This window comes from Schistocerca serialis, unplaced genomic scaffold (genome assembly GCF_023864345.2).
Source record: "Schistocerca serialis cubense isolate TAMUIC-IGC-003099 unplaced genomic scaffold, iqSchSeri2.2 HiC_scaffold_130, whole genome shotgun sequence".
Lineage (NCBI taxonomy): Eukaryota > Metazoa > Arthropoda > Insecta > Orthoptera > Acrididae > Schistocerca > Schistocerca serialis.
In genome coordinates, this window is record NW_026047514.1 from 25001 (window position 1) to 30000 (window position 5000).

A 5000-nucleotide genomic window follows, 5' to 3' on the forward strand; every position below is an offset into this window, starting at 1 on the left:
ATCAACGCGAGCTTATGACTCGCGCTTACTGGGAATTCCTCGTTCATGGGGAACAATTGCAAGCCCCAATCCCTAGCACGAAGGAGGTTCAGCGGGTTACCCCGACCTTTCGGCCTAGGAAGACACGCTGATTCCTTCAGTGTAGCGCGCGTGCGGCCCAGAACATCTAAGGGCATCACAGACCTGTTATTGCTCAATCTCGTGCGGCTAGAAGCCGCCTGTCCCTCTAAGAAGAAAAGTAATCGCTGACAGCACGAAGGATGTCACGCGACTAGTTAGCAGGCTAGAGTCTCGTTCGTTATCGGAATTAACCAGACAAATCGCTCCACCAACTAAGAACGGCCATGCACCACCACCCACCGAATCAAGAAAGAGCTATCAATCTGTCAATCCTTCCGGTGTCCGGGCCTGGTGAGGTTTCCCGTGTTGAGTCAAATTAAGCCGCAGGCTCCACTCCTGGTGGTGCCCTTCCGTCAATTCCTTTAAGTTTCAGCTTTGCAACCATACTTCCCCCGGAACCCAAAAGCTTTGGTTTCCCGGAGGCTGCCCGCCGAGTCATCGGAGGAACTGCGGCGGATCGCTGGCTGGCATCGTTTATGGTTAGAACTAGGGCGGTATCTGATCGCCTTCGAACCTCTAACTTTCGTTCTTGATTAATGAAAACATACTTGGCAAATGCTTTCGCTTCTGTTCGTCTTGCGACGATCCAAGAATTTCACCTCTAACGTCGCAATACGAATGCCCCCGCCTGTCCCTATTAATCATTACCTCGGGTTCCGAAAACCAACAAAATAGAACCGAGGTCCTATTCCATTATTCCATGCACACAGTATTCAGGCGGGCTTGCCTGCTTTAAGCACTCTAATTTGTTCAAAGTAAACGTGCCGGCCCACCGAGACACTCAATAAAGAGCACCCTGGTAGGATTTCAACGGGGTCCGCCTCGGGACGCACGAGCACGCACGAGGCGGTCGCACGCCTTCGGCTCGCCCCACCGGCAGGACGTCCCACGATACATGCCAGTTAAACACCGACGGGCGGTGAACCAACAGCGTGGGACACAAATCCAACTACGAGCTTTTTAACCGCAACAACTTTAATATACGCTATTGGAGCTGGAATTACCGCGGCTGCTGGCACCAGACTTGCCCTCCAATAGATACTCGTTAAAGGATTTAAAGTGTACTCATTCCGATTACGGGGCCTCGGATGAGTCCCGTATCGTTATTTTTCGTCACTACCTCCCCGTGCCGGGAGTGGGTAATTTGCGCGCCTGCTGCCTTCCTTGGATGTGGTAGCCGTTTCTCAGGCTCCCTCTCCGGAATCGAACCCTGATTCCCCGTTACCCGTTACAACCATGGTAGGCGCAGAACCTACCATCGACAGTTGATAAGGCAGACATTTGAAAGATGCGTCGCCGGTACGAGGACCGTGCGATCAGCCCAAAGTTATTCAGAGTCACCAAGGCAAACGGACCGGACGAGCCGACCGATTGGTTTTGATCTAATAAAAGCGTCCCTTCCATCTCTGGTCGGGACTCTGTTTGCATGTATTAGCTCTAGAATTACCACAGTTATCCAAGTAACGTGGGTACGATCTAAGGAACCATAACTGATTTAATGAGCCATTCGCGGTTTCACCTTAATGCGGCTTGTACTGAGACATGCATGGCTTAATCTTTGAGACAAGCATATGACTACTGGCAGGATCAACCAGGGAGCTGCGTCAACTAGAGCTGAGCAGCCGGCCGCCCGGGAGTGTGTCCCGGGGGCCCGCGCGAACACGCAAGCGTCCGCTCAATTATTCTGCAAACAGGAGGAGGCTGAGCTCCCCTGCACAACACACCTCGAAACCCTCTCAGGTCCCGGCGGCGCGCAGCGCCGTCCTAAGTACTTGGTCGGGTTCGAGAGAGGCGCAATCGCCCGGAGTTAGGCGAGTAGACGCTTTAGGTGCGACCACCCGTGCTCCCAACTGAGCTTGCCGCTGCCGACAGAGGCCCGGGAGCGTGCTGTCGTGGCATTGCCGGCGGGAGACAACACGCGCCACCTACGGTGACCGGCAGCTCCAACGCCAGCGCCACAGAAGGACAAAAGCCCCACTTGGGTGCCGAAGCGAACTCTCCCAGCACAGCGCACGCGCCAACACGTCCGCACAGCTGCGATACAAACCACCTGCGAGAACCGCTGGGGCGACCGAGCAGCAGACGGCGTCGCGGCGCCGAGCGCCGGGCGGCGGCGCATCCTCAGCGCACACAGTCCTCAATCGGACCAGCACACTGCAGATGGCCACCGCGCTTCGCACCGGGCCCGCGAGGACCTACTTTGGCCGCAAGGCGCCGCGAGCAGGGGGCGCCGGCGCGCAGCTGCGCCGCCTGCCGCGTCCGTCGGCCGGCGCGCCTGCCACTGGCCGCCCCCACCAGCCGGCTGTAGCGCGTGCGCCCACGCACCGCGCTGCCAGCACGCCGGGCGGCCCCCCCTCACCGGCCGGGGACGGTCCCACCCAGCCACCGCCGCGTATCGCCTCACACCCAGATCCCCTTTCGCGTTCGTGGGCATGGTGGGTCCCCTTTCACGTTCGTGGGCATGGTGGGTATCCCTGAAACAACCGGTTAATAGCTCGACCGATCGTCGCCAACACTGATTCACCTCTAGCGAGAACAACCGCACCACAACGGGTTACCTGTTGTTCATTTGCGTAACGTCACCAGCAAACGTAGACGTCCATCGCCATTTGCAACGAGTATTGCATGCCTGTGTCAGGTGTCACAACACACTACGTCTGCCCACATAGACGCAACAACATGTGCACGCCTCGAGAACACGTGGAAGGTAGCCCCCGTACGTATGCGGTGTCCATTGCGCGAACGACTGTCAGCCGGCCTCTGCAGGATGTCGCAGATGTGGAACGCGGTGCAACATGCTATCACGGTGTGTGAGAAGAGACGACTACGTCCGAATACACGCTCCACTACATCAACAGACTGCTCATGCTGATCGCCATCCAGGGCGTCCGTTCCTCCCACACGTCTGAATGGCGTACCACACTGCAATCCAGCTCTTATAGGGAGACGACACGTAGCTGCGTGCACAATATTTGGACTGTATGGTCTGCCGTTGCTAGGCGCAGTCGTCGTACGGTCACACATGTGCCACGATGTATCATTCAGTACATACGGACCAATGTGCAGTACAGTTTGTGGGTTTTGCGTACATCGGCGGACAGGTGACAGGCCGTACCACAACGTAGGCTGAGTACGTCGGCATGCGAAGGGCATTGAACATGCAAACTTCTCAACGACCAGCTTGCGAAGGCAGGGGGGAAGGGGGGGGGGCATGTACGTCCTGCTGCTATCCACATTACAGTGTATAGCAGGAGCATGTGGAAAGTCAGCAACACCTGCAAGGTGTTTAACATGACGCGATACACAGGGGACCGGGCAGTGCGAATAGCGAACTATATTGCGAGGGTTGCGGTTAGGCAACACTACACTAATTTAACGAGTTGCATAACAATTACAGAGCAGGTTCAGCGACAACGTGCGTCAGGTTAAGGCGCAATATAGGTTAGGTTGAGGCACAATATAGGTTAGGTTAAGGCACAACATGGGTTACGTTAAGGCACAAATTGGGTTACGTTAAGGCACAACATGGGTTACGTTAAGGCACAACATGGGTTACGTTAAGGCACAAATTAGGTTACGTTAAGGCACAAATTAGGTTACGTTAAGGCACAAATTAGGTTACGTTAAGGCACAAATTAGGTTACGTTAAGGCACAAATTAGGTTACGTTAAGGCACAAATTAGGTTACGTTAAGGCACAAATTAGGTTACGTTAAGGCACAAATTAGGTTACGTTAAGGCACAAATTAGGTTACGTTAAGGCACAAATTAGGTTACGTTAAGGCACAAATTAGGTTACGTTAAGGCACAAATTAGGTTACGTTAAGGCACAAATTAGGTTACGTTAAGGCACAAATTAGGTTACGTTAAGGCACAAATTAGGTTACGTTAAGGCACAAATTAGGTTACGTTAAGGCACAAATTAGGTTACGTTAAGGCACAAATTAGGTTACGTTAAGGCACAAATTAGGTTACGTTAAGGCACAAATTAGGTTACGTTAAGGCACAAATTAGGTTACGTTAAGGCACAAATTAGGTTACGTTAAGGTACAATATGGGTTAGGTTAAGGTACAATATGGGTTAGGTTAAGGTACAATATGGGTTAGGTTAAGGTACAATATGGGTTAGGTTAAGGTACAATATGGGTTAGGTTAAGGCACAACGTAGGTTAGGTTAAGGCACAACATAGGTTAGGTTAAGGCACAACATAGGTTAGGTTAAGGCACAACATAGGTTAGGTTAAGGCACAACATAGGTTAGGTTAAGGCACAACATAGGTTAGGTTAAGGCACAACATAGGTTAGGTTAAGGCACAACATAGGTTAGGTTAAGGCACAACATAGGTTAGGTTAAGGCACAACGTAGGTTAGGTTAAGGCACAACGTAGGTTAGGTTAAGGCACAACGTAGGTTAGGTTAAGGCACAACGTAGGTTAGGTTAAGGCACAACGTAGGTTAGGTTAAGGCACAACGTAGGTTAGGTTAAGGCACAACGTAGGTTAGGTTAAGGCACAACGTAGGTTAGGTTAAGGCACAACGTAGGTTAGGTTAAGGCACAACGTAGGTTAGGTTAAGGCACAACGTAGGTTAGGTTAAGGCACAACGTAGGTTAGGTTAAGGCACAACGTAGGTTAGGTTAAGGCACAACGTAGGTTAGGTTAAGGCACAACGTAGGTTAGGTTAAGGCACAACGTAGGTTAGGTTAAGGCACAACGTAGGTTAGGTTAAGGCACAACGTAGGTTAGGTTAAGGCACAACGTAGGTTAGGTTAAGGCACAACGTAGGTTAGGTTAAGGCACAACGTAGGTTAGGTTAAGGCACAACGTAGGTTAGGTTAAGGCACAACGTAGGTTAGGTTAAGGCACAACGTAGGTTAGGTTA

The 5000-nt window shown here is 52.0% G+C and overlaps 1 non-coding gene across 1 annotated transcript in view; it reads right to left on the minus strand.

Moving 5' to 3' along the window:
- LOC126439367 (small subunit ribosomal RNA) overlaps window positions 1–1718 on the minus strand; it is a 1909-nt gene extending 191 nt beyond the window's left edge. The window contains exon 1 of the ribosomal RNA XR_007581143.1: window positions 1–1718. This exon is cut by the window's left edge and continues 191 nt beyond it. This is a non-coding gene — a ribosomal RNA (small subunit ribosomal RNA).
- Window positions 1719–5000: the final 3282 nt, after the last annotated feature.